Here is a 14,085-nt window from a genome sequence, read left to right as displayed (position 1 = left end):
ACACAGGAAGAGGCCATACCGCTTTCACGGTCCAACGCAGCCAGCGGACTGCGAGTGCTTGCACAGGAGATCACGCTCTCTCTATGGTGCACACCAAGCAGCCAGACCAACCGGAGCAATCGTCAATACCACCTGCCCTCTTTGATGCATCTCTGTATGCCAACTGGCCTCCGCCGAAGAGAGGCCACTCTGCTTTATCGCTTATGGCTAGGGGTGGCATTCACGAAATCTTATTCATTTCTCATTGGAATGACCGACGACGTTCTTTGCAATGCCTGTCTTTGCGAGGAGACGCTAGAACACATTCTATGCGACTGTCCTGAATGTAATGTTCAGTGACAGTCCCTGGCGTCCGTTCTAGTGCACCTTGACAATAGACCAATGTCAGTTGAAACGATTCTCACATGTCGTCGCCAGAAGACATCGCAGCTGAAGGCGACGAAGGGCCTACTTAGGTTTTTGAAAGAAACGGGCTTGGACAAGCGGCTGTGACAGTGATGTCACGTACCACGCAAGAGTGACGGACTGTGGCTGACGATGTGTGTGCTGTGCTATGTGCTCTCTCTCTCTCCTCCCCATCTTTCATTCTCCCACATTCCGCTCCCATGTGTAGGGAAGCAAAGCGGTTGTGCTAAACTGGTAAACCTCCCTGCCTTTCCTTCTCCACTCTTTCCTTCCTTGTGTTCTCGGCGCTCAGTTTGCGTTGAAGCGACAGACAACAGCCCGAAGGTCACTTCGCTCGCTGCTGCTGCCGTGTTTCCTCACGCCAGCGTTTTGATCGCGAGTGTCCGTGGTCAACGAGTGTGATGTGTTCATGTTCACTGTGCGCACTGACACCATGCTTGTTAATTTAGTTAGCAAGTGAATGTTTACAAGTTGATACGGCCGATAAAAGTACTATCCTTACTTCGTATGGCTCTCTCCTAATTTGCGATAGCAATCGATGCTTCGCCTTTCGGGCGAACCTGCGACTTTTTTTTTACTGCTCTCTGTTTGAGAAGCTCGTCATGATGTAATCATCGTTTGGCACACAATCTTCAACGACTCCCCCTAGAGTCAGCAGTAATGTGAAATAAATGAATAAAAGCAAGAAACAAACAAGCAAAAACAGTACTTCGTCCTCCCGCCTTGTAGAGTAAGCACATGTTCACAACGCCCGTCTAGCAAACTGGTGGGTTGCTACGGTCCTGTCTACCTGAAGTGTGTGAAACGTTTGTAAAGAGGCTGCACCGCCACCATCTCCCCTGTGGGAGTACTTGGCGCACGCACTGCGGCGAAGCGCAGAAACACAGCATCGCCTGGGTGCCATCGTCATCTCTTATTCTGCGCAGTGTAGACGCAGCAGTCGCCGCCGCTGCCAGCAGCAGCCACTCAGCGGGGCCTAAAGACATTAAGCCTGCTTGGCCCGGCCGGCTGGAATTGCCGAAGTGTGAAACCCACGCAGAAACAATTAACCGCACGCACGTACGTAAGCACGCACGCATTACCGAGAGCTCCGCTGGTCTGACAGAACGAGCGCCGGCTGTCGGCCTGACGAGATCCACCGGCGCACTCGAGACGTCGAGCGATGTTGCGGCCTGCGTACGCACCTCTGTGCCAAAGCTGGTTTGCGTACCGACGTTACGACAGGCACAACAAGGTGCGCTTTCGCGATTACGGCAACACCGCCGACGGCCTAACGCGGTGCTTTCAAGACAGGTAGTCTCTCCGTCATTCCCTTCTTTTTTACTTGTTCGTTTTGTAGCGGATTTGTTTAACCGAGTTACTTCACTCGTACTGACTAACCATGCGTATTCTTTGTTTCTTTGTTGTGTTTAGTCGCTGCCTCGTGCAGACCGGTAACGTCAGCGCTGAGCTGTCCTTCTAACCTCGGGGGCGAACGTTGTTACTCTGCCGGAGCCTTGTCGACCGCAGAAACTCGTCACTAATGTTTCCCCAGCCCACAATGCAGTTCCAGATCGGTCGTTACAGAACGGGTTAGGCATGTGTCAGGTAGGCGTAAGCAGCTTAGGCCCAGATTTCAGTCACTTCTGAACGGATGAGTTTTAGTCGTCCTTGGGCGGACTAGCGCAAGAAGGCGTTAGTCCAACGTTCTTTTTTTTTCTCTCTGAATACTATTTTGTACATCATGCATCGGTCTTCGTTCAACATTTTGGTGGTACTATATTTAAAAGAGGAAATCTCGTGTGGGCGAGCTTATACTGGAAGCACCGGAATGTAAAAAGATAGAGACGCGAAAGAAAAGACAGGGACGTTAACCGGAACTAAATGTCCAGTTCGATACGTCGATCTGCGATAAGGCGAAATAGTTGAAAAACATTTTAAATAAAACAACTAGCCTCGCTAGAATCGCAGCCTTTCATGCAGTATCAGCGCTTTCAAGAAGTACAGCAATGCTTTTAAAGCCACCCTTGTACCAAAGCTGTCACTTATTCCTTAGCCTGGCGTCCTAACTCACCTTCGTATGAACTGCCATGCAGCTTTGGTCAATTTCAAAATGTTTTCCGGCTGCAAAATACTTCACGCTGCGTTATGCTGGTCACGTGACTGGGAGTACCGCCATCTAAGCGTGTATTCAGCAAGGTTTTTTTTTTTTTTTTCTTTAATGCACTTGAACACGTATATACTTGAACTGCAGTAGTTTTGTTCGTCGTTGAAACCAACCTGACTCCACAGTTCCTAGGTTGGCTTTCTGAAGAATGAAAACAAGAAACAGACACAAAGACACATGCAGTGCATACAATGCTGCGGAGCTCTCAAGTGCTATCCGTGATGACTGCAGCCCGATAAAAGTGGAACGGGAACATTCCCGTGTTCTCGTATTTCGGTGCATACTAAAAGTGCAGAGTACTTAAATTTAGATGCAGCTTAAAGAACCCCAGGTGGTCCAAATTTCCGGAGTCCCCCACTACGGCGTGCCTTATAATCAGATCGTGGTTTTGGCACGTAAAACCCCATAATATTTTTTTTAAAGTGCAGAATCTCAAAGTCTCATTTCACGACCCTCCGCTTCGTGCCTCTTCATCCAAGTGTGCGCATCTTAGACGTAAAACCCTATTAAGACTGCCTATATGTTGACCCTTCAACACCGAAATTTTTAAATGCTTGTTCCTGTGGGCCATCCTTTCGAGAGCAGCAGATACGCCTCTGTTCTCTATTGGCCGATTCAGTGCTCAATGAAAAGCTTGCTTGATGTGAATGAGGCATGACTACTTTTTTTTTCTTTTGATACAGCTAGAACTATGAAATGCGCCCGTCGTAGCATAACGTAAGCACTCTGAAAACGCTTTACCACACTGCTTTCACAGAAGAGCAAGAAATACACGTCAAGCATAAAAGCATTGGAGCTAACCACTTAAGCCGAGCGTCGTGGGGCACCAAAAACTCCAAGCAGCATCCCCTGCCGGGAATTTTTATTGCGATAGCAATTATATGGACACTCAAAAGCAGATTTCTGCCGTCGGCGTCGCCGTCGCCGTCGGCGTCGCCGTCGCCGTCGCCGTCGCCGTCGCCGTCGCCGTGAGGTTCCGTATGACGTCATTTGGAGATGAAATCGTCGCCGCGCGCCGAACGCTGTATGTGCGAGTGAAAGGGCGCGAGGGGCGCGTCTTTCACGGGGAGTGAACGCACGGCGGAGAACAAACGCGCGTTCTGCGCCGTGCTCGCTTAAGGGCTGCAGAAGTAGGCGTCTCTTTTCTCCTTTACAATCACCATATATGTAGAGCAAACGCGCCTTCTTCGGACGCGCGAGAGGCCGTGGGGGAGGGGGAGGGAAGGGAGGCGACGTTTAGCTGCGGCACCAAGTGCCTATTTATATCAGAGGCTCCAGCAACAGTCACCAACGCCGCACGCATTTTGAGCTAACGCGGGCAAAACGCCGATGGCGTCGACAACAGTTCTGCGTGTTGTTGCTACCAAAGCCGCTCACCTTACTTCGTATGACATTGCTGTGTTGCTATCGCATTCATTGCTTCGCCCTTAGGGCGAAACTGTGACATTTTTTACAGCCATGGCCACTCTGAAACCGAGGTGCGAGTTTACGTCGCTTTTTATTTAGGTGGAGAAGACTCTCTTGTTATATTGGCTTGTATGTGACAAGGCAACTTTAATGTAACTATGTTGAGTATTGTTATGTGCTTCGTGTCGCAACTGTATTTTGTATGCACCATATATTCAAAATCCATGGTGTAGCCGGCGCTGTATTCGTGTACCAACATCTGCTTATACAATGTCAATTTTAAAAAATTAAAAAAAAACAAGTAAAGTAGCTTCCTCTATGCGAATAACGCTGGGAGAGCCCACTCTAGCCCTGGATTGTGCTCAAGAAAAAAAAAACATCACGTCGAGCCAAGCAGTCTGTATGATCAAGCACGACTGAAAGTGAGCTAGCTTGAAGATGTCATTATAGACGCAATTGTGCTTCGATTACGTCAATCGACATTGACTTAAGCACGATCTCAAGCGCCCCGTGCGAAGATGGTAAAACACTGTGAGGTTAAGGTGCCCTCGAGCACGTCCTAAGAATTCAGGATCTTCTTTCGCGTTCATGTCAAAGAGAAGCGTCTAACTATGAATGATTATATGTTCAAGTCGTAATATATAAAAAATAATTTTTCTTTACCTTCCGCAACAGTGTTCACATATTTAAAAGGTCGTATAAAGAAGGAAGAAGGAATAGACGGAAAGACAGGGAGGTTAGCCAGTTCTCAGATTCTCAGACCGGTTGGCTACCCTGTGCTGGGGAAAGGGGAATAAAAAATTATAGAAAAAAATGCTAACGAATGAATACAAGACAGACTTTAAGAAGGGTCGTATAAAGTACCACTGTGACTGGTATAGGCAACTGTGTACTCTGCGGTCGGCATATCGCAGTACGTAGTGTGAAACTCTGTCAAGCGTAGATTCTGATACAAGCGTTCTATTCACCGTGCAACACCCTTCAAACAACAAAGAATGACTCCAAGCCCACCTTTTTTCTAATGTCTCAACCGTGTTCTCTAAACGCAAGCAAGCCTCACTCGTTCCGTAGTCGCAACATGCGCAGTAGTTAGCGACAATACGGACTGATCAAAGCAACTCTGCCGCCCAAAAAACATCAATGCAAGAGAAAAAAAGCTGCCTGCAAGGAGAGTGCGCCTACCAGCGAAGCCTATTTCCCGATGGCTATCCGATCTTCCGAATAAGCAGTACCGTGTGTAAAAACAAACATGAAAGATCTCTGCGCGAAACGCCGAGGCAACGAAGGGCAGGATTGCCGACTCTTATATTACAAGCGTCCTCGGTCTGTTTGCCTCGCGGAAAGGACGCGAGCGGCTTTTAGCCCAACAACATGACGCCAGTAATATCAGACTAGCGCAGCGGCAGCTGCACCACCAACAACCACAACAGCAATGGAAGAACACGAGTGACACGGCCATGGGCGCATAACCACGAATTGAACATGTTTCTCGTCTTGCACTTACTTTCTGCTCGACTTATTTCTTTCTCACCACTGTATGTGCCAGGTCGAAAAACGTACGCGCATCCTTGAGAAGCTTGTCGCATCGGTCTTTGATGTTGGGTGAAAGCATTGCTATGTACATGCAGTATTTTTCACGATGCGGCTGCTTCGAGAAAGCGACGTTACACGAACATGGCACCAACTTGTGCTCCAGTCGGGACGACGAGGAACCAGACACTTCTGGGTGCAGCTCGTATAATCTTGTAGTGAGCATGGGCCTCAGAAGTAAACTTTACCGCTTTGTAAGATTCAGCACGTCTTCCCGTCTCGCCTGCTTCCATTCATTTTTAATGCCACGTCCGTGTTGTTAACCAAGCCTAAAGCGCCGCAGACCGCCGCGAATTTTTGTGATTACGAACTAGCTTTTCGACCTACCCGCCGGGGTAGCTCAGTCAGCTAAGGCGTTGCGCTGCTGAGCTCGAGATCGCGGGATCGAATCCCGGCCGCGGCGGCCGCATTTCGATGGAGGCGAAATGCAAAAACGCCCGTGTGCTTGCGTTGTAGTGCACGTTAAAGAACCCCAGGTGGTCAAAATTAATCCGGAGCCCTCCACTACGGCGTGCCTCATAATCAGAACTGGTTTTGGCACGTAAAACTCCAGAAAGAAGAAGTAGCTTTTCGACCTCTTTCGCTTCATTCTTTCTTACTTACCATCAGATCATCTCATCTGATATCACCTGATCTCATCTCATTCATTCATTCATTCACTCATTTTCTTTTATACACTTAATACTTTCCACTCGCAATAGCAATAATTGTTGGAAAGAAGTGGAGAAAGGGGGAGGAAGGGGGTGTAGAAGAGAGACCATAGGGCCTTTGTGCCCCGCGTATTAACGAGATAGCGTTAAGGGCCACGTGTGGCAGAACATCTGGTGTCAGCGTTGGACGCCAGAGGCGTGTTCGGTGAGAAAAAATCACCCCGAACCACTACCACGCAGGCCCTCCGCGTGGCGCAGGGGCGTTACTGAACTAATTGAATTTCTCAAAATAAAATGCGTAAGAAAATTTATAAAGTGCAATGTATACACGAAACCTACAGACATGATAGCGTCGCGAGTTGTAATTTGCACATACGAGAAAACATATTTCTGTTACGCGGAAACTCAAACACAAACCGCTTTTTTTTCCTTGCTTACGGGGGTATGAACCATTGATGAGTCACTGCTTGTAGCATCTGCCTTACGGTGTATGAGCCATTGCTCTGCCCTGCACGGCCGCCGGGATCGGCCCACCATTGTTTTCTATCGGATCCCGTGTCGCAGAAAACCCGGTGTGGGTGTCGGCGTCAGCGGTAGCGCTATTGCATTCCACTCTTAAAGGCGAAGCTCGAGCGTCCTCCAAGTTTTTTTTTCTGTTTTTTTTATGTAGCCACTAAGTGTCATCATCATGGTCGCAGTTGTCGTGGGCATACAATTCATTACTACACTGTGCACATTGAAATGTCTCGGTGCATCGCTCGGGATTTCAGTCAAAGAGAGGGAAAGAAAGAGAACTGAGATAGGAAAGGGGTGGATGTTAACCACAAGAGAAGCTTCTGGTTTGCTACCCTACACCAAAAAACTCGATTGCCATGCCGGGCTCACAATCTTCAATACAGCCGTTGCTGGTTACGTCTCACCTGAGGCTTTTTTTTTTTAATGGCTTGCCTCAGTTTTTAATATATGATATGAGAAAGGGTGGAACACCGAGCTTATTGGCATTGCATAAATAGCGCGACAAACGATGACTGAGACACACACAACACGAGCTCTGTATTGTGTGTTTTTCGCCCAGTTTCCACAAAATCATACTAGAATCTCTCGCCATACATGTATATCATCTCCTTGTTAACTTAAGAACTAAAGCTACCGCACCTTGTGCTCAGTTACGTGATCCCTCCAGATGCTCAAACTCAGGCAGGCCGCACAATGAACCTCAAAAGATAAATGCTGTGAAAACAAAAATAAAAAAATAAAATGATGTCATGGAATTTTGGTGTGAGTTGCGTTCAACTAATCTAACTAACTAACTCACACTCATAAAGGCCGCATAAAAAGAAAGAAAGAAAGAAACAAACAAACAAAGAAAGGAAGAAGGGAGAACGTTGCCAAAATGTCAGCAACATCTCCACTTCTGTCTTTTGCATGCCGAGAAATTAAACTATTAAAAATTCACCTGGAATCATGCGACACCGCAATCCCGTGCACCGAAACGTGGAAGCAACCGTCTTTTTCCTTGGCAGTACTTCGGGAGAATTTCGCTAAAACTAGGGGATACCATTAACAGCGCCTGTCGCGCTCTCGCGGTCATAGTCGTATAGTAGCGGCGCCAACTTTGGGCATTACAGAACTTCGTTGGTTCACGGGAATAACGCCAGAGAACGCGGCAGCGCTGGACTACGATCACCAGAAGCGTGGAGGAAACGGCGTTTCCCTGGGGACACGTCCCAAGTTATCTGTCCGTTTGCACATGGGCGCGTCGGCACCAGACGCAGACGGGAAAAAAAGATAACGTGCGAAAAACAAAATCAATAAAGAGCAAGCCAGCTTGTTTAATACACCGGGGTCCCACTCATCGTCGCTCTTAAACCCCACGCTTGTTTTCGAAACGAGCCCGTAAAGAAAAGAAAAGGGTATTTCGCACAAGAGTAAAGTAGGAAAAAAAAAGCGGCAAACAACACAGCATAAAGTGAAGGGGAAAAAGTGCGTCGTTACGAACCCATGCCCAACCTTCCTTCATATAACCAGCTTCAAGTTTACGCCTAAAACTTAACAACCGGCACTCTTATTTTCTATCGCCGCCGCTGCCGAAACTTTTTTGACTCTTTTATGCTCACGAAAACGAGATGGCTGTCTCATTCTGCTCTACGTGCGGATGCAAAATTAAACATTCATAAAACCAGCGCGTGCGCGCTATAGGTCCACGCGTGCCAGCGCTGGAATGATTCTCCCCTGCCACCCCCCCCCCCCCCCCCCTCCGCCAAAAAAAAAAATCATGTTAGCGGGACAATAAGCGGAAGTACGAACATTAAAGTATCCTCAATGCAAGCGTCGTGCAAACACGTAAGGTCGCCGGTTTTCTTTTCATTTCACCATTTACAGTAACAACGCGTGGAATCTTGCGCAATACCTAGAATGACCGACGGACTCTTGGTCCGCTTCTCCGGAGTGTAAATGCTGCTCGACTTTCAAAACAATGTTTACCTGAGGCTTGATTCCCTACCTTACGTTTCGTCCTGAGCGCACAACTGTGTTTTATGTATGTTTGCGCGATTTTTGAAATATGAAAGCAATGTCATCCCTTTGGACGCTCTATTTCTGTCTCCTTTGTCACGATACCTTAACCCTAGAAGTAGCACAGCAGCCTGTAAACGCCCAACAGAAAAAGCACAGAGTCTGAAGCATTCAATGCAGAAATGCAACAGACAGCGCGACATATTGTGCGAAAAGAACGGAGAAAATACGGTTGCATTCTTTTTAAGAATACAGGTAAGGTCTTCCCAATACAAATACCTTCCAAATATTTAGGATCATTGTTTTCTTTTTAGGTCTACCCATGCAGTAACAACACATGAGACAATTACAGAAAACTTTGCATGGCTGACACGCTGTGTGTGTGCATTCTCCAGACTGTAAAGGCTGCTAGATTTCCTGAACCCCCGACAGCTTAGCTTATACAGGAATTTTATTTCATCCTGAGCGCACAACTTCTTTTTTTATGTTCGCCCGCTTTTCCGAATACGCGAACAAAATTGAACCTTTCGACGCCCTATTTGCATCTCTTTTAATAAATAAAAAGCACAGTGTCAGAAGCATTCAAGGCAGAAATGGCACAGGCAGAGCAGCAAATGATACGAAAAGAATAAAACAACTTTTCTCTCTCTTCCTACAGGAAATAAAATAAATGGCGTAAAGAAGAATGAGAGGCGTTCTCTGTATTCCTCAGAAGAAACACAATAGGAAGCGTCGGGAAAAGGGGCAGACGTGAAAGTCTGCAAGGCGTTCGCTCTGGTATTTCACGGCTACGGATCCTGGGATGCATTGTTCGACGGCACGGAGAAATGCACTCGAGGCGTGGCAGCTTCAGGAGCTTCGGCACTGGCGTACTTTGCGGCGGGTGCTGGTGTGCGAGGCGGTCCTTACTGCCTTACACTACATGCCCATGTCGAGACTCTTTTTTTCTTAGTTACCCCGAACGGACAGCCTTCGTGCGTGGCGGGTGACAAGTGAACATACGGCAGTAGGAGGTTCCCCGGAAGACATCATGAACTGCGTTCAGGACTCGCCATTCTTTGTCGCGCGAATATTTTTTTCTTAGCAAAGCACTTAATAAAGCAAGAAATGCCAGTTTGTTTGATTTTTGCCGCAGCCTTCTAATTTTTTTCTTTTCGTTTGCTTCACTGCTACATTACCCTTCCACTGCCTCCTCGGAAGCTTCGGTTCCTTGCCTTTACCGTTGTCCTGTAGAGCGTGCTTTGCCTGCAGCGCTTTTGTGCGTTAGGTGAACACAACTTTCAAAAACCTTTAGCTCAAGGATATTAGCTGATAGAGTAAGGAATTTAACAAGAAAGAAAGAAAGAAAGAAAGAAAGAAAGAAAGAAAGAAAGAAAGAAAGAAAGAAAGAAAGTCAGGAATACGCGCATAGAGAGAATTTTAAAGGTGTGACGGTAGAAGCTGTTGGCGAATTTTGAACAATATAACAGATGGCGCACCAAACTGGCAACAAAAGATATATATATATATGCTATAAGACACACGCTGAAGACAACTGGAATGACTCTCTCCACGAAGTTAAAGGTGCACAAAGCATTGGAAAAAATTGTACTCAAAATAAATGTTATCGGCTTTTTTTATTTTTTTAGGACAAGACCGTTCTGAACTCTGATTTGTGGTGCAGTCAATCTTAGAGAGAAGACCAGCTCCCAATGTTTGCCTGTAAGCAGAGGAACCTCTCCGCTCGAAGCAACCTTGATGCACTCGAACTGCGTCCAAAGGACTCTCGAATAAATGGGAATGTTAAGTCGAGGGCTCATTTTGAATAGAGAACACGGTATCGCATCAGCCTGGTGCAGGTAGGAGGAGTTGTGGCGCAAGTGTTCGAACTCGTTTCGTCTTCAATTATTCACTCCTCTCGGAGCGTTACAAGCACTCTCAAAGTTCGGAGGCTCGTTCAGACTCGTGTCGTGGGAGTGAAGTTAAACGATGGACAGGGCGCTCGTGAATCGGTGTTCCGCACTTGGAGTGAGCGAAGTATCCGGTACGATGCTAATGGAAACGCGAGAGGCACGGCAAAGGCTCAAGGGTCCGCGAAACACCACTGCAATTAGCAATTAGCAAGAAGGCCTTCAGGAACCAATTAGCTTTCACGACTCTGTAGAGACAACCAGTCTTCTCCTTAACAGGCGACGCGTAAAAATGGACTCAGTGGATAAACACCAGGCTAAAGAACATCGCACCCGTACGTTAAGAACTAGTGAAGAAAACCCGGAGGTGTCTCTACTACTTCTTACCTTTTTCTCCGACTTTTCGGCATGACATACGTTCAACACCAGAGTGCTGAATACACCCTGCAAGCCCCTGAACCAAACTTATGCACGATTTGATTCCCTCTGCTATCAAATACGTGTTTTGGTTGAGAGTGTAACGCTGCTGACGTTTACAGTAGCTTCTTGGCCAAGAGAGGGTACATGCGTAGTTCTGCATCTTTTTCTTGTACATCCAGCGCGCGCAAACACGAGACAGGAAGAAGAAATGGCACGCGCACGTGGCTTTGTGCATGCGCCATGCGTGCCGTTCGTCCTTTCTATCAAGTCCATGTACCCGCTGGACGCATAAAAACGCTAATCAGCGACTCGTCCCAGCCTTCGCCCTAAGTGTGCCTCCGTAGCTTAAATTTGGAAGCCCCACTAGATGGAACGCTAATTGTACAATACGACGATGTAGCAGAATGGAATGCAACTGTATGACCTAGGAAGATATTTAGTAACGATTTCTATAAAGTTGTGCAGCGTGTATAGATAGCAATGAAACCATGTTACGTAGTCGCTTATCAGTAAGTTCCTGCTTTTAATACTTTGCCTATGATCCAAGAAGAGCAAATCCGCAAGAGCTATGCGTCACGTTTAAACAGTAAAACACCTAGTAATTCTCTAGTAGCTGCATATGAGCATTATACGTAAAGATCAAGATGTATCCACCGATGTAACTAAGCGTAACCTGGCTAACTTTACTCCCTAAAAAGCATTAAAACAGTTGCTGAAGCAAGGTTCCGGCCAGTACCGAGTCAGCGAAATATTTCATGTTTCGATGCGACGGAAATTGCGATGTTTTCGCGATGCCTATACAACATTCGCCCTCTGATTTTTTTTTCTTATTCTTGTTGCAGCGCTTCCGCCGTCGGTGCAGGCTGCAACCTCTTTTCGTTCGGACACCGGCCACGGCACGCCAGCAGGTGAGTTCGCTTTCGTGTGAGAATCGCGAACCTCATAAACACTGAATTCGCGTTCAACATCAGAAATACGTTATCCAAGTTTTCAACAGAAAGCTTTCGATGGCAAGTGAGTGCATCTCTCCGTTGAAAACTTTAAGAATCATACACGATGTACGATGTCAGCTCGGCCTCAACGTTTGAAGTGTTCGTACGTCGTTCAAGATTTCAGCAGGCAGTACGGAGCTTGCCTCCTGAAAATTTGATTACTGTCCGAGTACCGTGGGGCAGAGCCCGTCTTAAAAGAAAGCAACCGCGTCCCTAGCTCGCCCTTCGAAATGTCTGATGCGAGCGTCCTTGGTGGGAAAGCCGCGCCATTGGTCGCGGCGAAGGATGGTTAAAATACTATGGAACAGCTCCGTGGCTGACGTGCATGTCTCCGCAAAACTTCGTAGTCTCCTGCGCACGTTATCCTACCATTTATGTACTAGCGAAACTTTCTAACGCAATCACTCGACAGCCAGCATTCGTTGATTCGGAGTCAACCATCGAAGAAAGTTAGATGGTTGTGTGTGCAACCTATCATCTGTGTTGCTAGGATCCATGTCACGCAGTTTCAAGGACTTGCAGTTAAATTCCACGAACACGTACTTAAGATGCTATGCATGTAAACAGCGTCATCTGTGCATATATATATATATATATATATATATATATATATATATGCAGAGGCCATACCACGTTGGCACACAGCTGTGCTGAAGTGAATATGTGGTTTCGTATGAATGCTCTCTGTACTTCCACACACAACCATACGAAGGAAACCAAAGCGGCAGGCGCTAGGATTAGCGAAAACGAAGCTAAGTTATCGAAGCAGTACTGGGCGCGTTGGTTTTTACCTTAAACTCTACCAAAACTTGGACGACGCGTTACTCGAGCCGGCCCCATTTCCCGAGGTGTGTTAGGAAAAGTAGATTCTTTGTGCACAAATGCCGGTTTTCAGTCCATTCATAAACTATAAAGGCCGCTTTTACAGCCTTAGACACTCCCGATACATATTGGTAAACCTATTTCAATGAGGCGAGTAAAAATTTAAAAAAAGACGCTGAATACATTTACAGCGCACAAGGGACACTAACTACAGTCAGATGCATAAAGCGGCGGTAAGAGTGTGCTCGCACCATCGCGGTTGCAGGAGTGTTTCGATAACAGCGTTTCGTATCACGCAGGAGTGTTTGAACGCCTTATAGTTGCGAAATAATCCATACGACATCATTTCCCTCGACGACTGTGGTAGTGCCACTTCTTATCACAAAATATTCATTGCAATAAGGATTTCGCGCATTTCTACGCAGTTTCATTCATTCATAAGCAGCGATTCACTCGGTAGAGAGATTCTGTAAAGCAGCGCGCTCTGTAAAGTGTTCTTCCGAAGTATTTTCAAAGTTCTTTCTGAAACAAGAAAGGAGAAAACAATCTTAATAATAACGAGGGGCCGCTACGAAATCACGAACAAGTGCTTGCCGACTTAATGCTCCGGCTTTGGTTCGTCGACTAGTCTTGACTAGCACTCTCCTCTGGCTTCGCTGCGGCTGCCTCAATCAGTCCAGGAGACCGGCGCCTCTTAAATCTTCGCCGAGAAGTGGAGCGCAAACGGCGAACACGGTCCTCGGAGCGTGGAAATGATGTCGTCGCCCCGTTCCATCAGCGCTGCCCAGGCGCGCTACTTCGTCGATGACGCTCGCAGAGTGGAAAGGAGGCGTCGTTCGCACGCGCGCGCTTGCGAATCGCAGACTGCAAGGCGCAGGGCACAATGGGGCGAGAAGGCGGCTGCTCTAATGAGAGGGCCGCGCAGGAACCCCTGGGCAAACAACCCGCGTCCTCTCGAAGCGCCGTTCCTGTCGGATGTGCTGGACACATGCGCTGAAGCGACTTACACTTTTTTTTTTTTACTTTGCTTGTTCCCCTCCCCGAACGTATGCGTGCGTTAGCATAAACACTCGAGCGAGCGAGCGAGTGTGCGCAGCTCGAGCGAGGTGCGGATGTGTTAATATCTGCCGATGAAGGAGGAAATCTCCAATATGTAGAACACGTCGCGGAGCCGCTGATTCAACTTTGACAGTTTTTTTTTCTCGTTTTTTTTTTTTTTTGCCGTCGAATAATAGAAAAAAAAACGTCGA

General features: G+C 47.2%; 1 protein-coding gene across 2 annotated transcripts in view; it reads left to right on the top strand.

Annotated features, from left to right (window-relative positions):
* The window catches only part of LOC119460786 (potassium voltage-gated channel protein Shaw-like), a 231,844-nt gene that overhangs the window by 70,668 nt on the left and 147,091 nt on the right, over positions 1 to 14,085 (top strand). Inside the window, exon 2 of one of the 2 annotated variants that reach the window (XM_049671798.1) lies at positions 11,864 to 11,929. The exons of the other annotated variant lie outside the window; for it this stretch is intronic. The gene's annotated coding sequence lies outside the window, so the exon portion shown is untranslated. The remainder of the gene's footprint in view (positions 1 to 11,863; positions 11,930 to 14,085) is intronic. 2 annotated transcript variants of the gene reach the window in all.

This window comes from Dermacentor silvarum, chromosome 8, assembly GCF_013339745.2.
Source record: "Dermacentor silvarum isolate Dsil-2018 chromosome 8, BIME_Dsil_1.4, whole genome shotgun sequence".
Taxonomy (NCBI): Eukaryota; Metazoa; Arthropoda; class Arachnida; order Ixodida; family Ixodidae; genus Dermacentor; species Dermacentor silvarum.
This window is presented reverse-complemented; position numbering and strand designations above follow the sequence as displayed.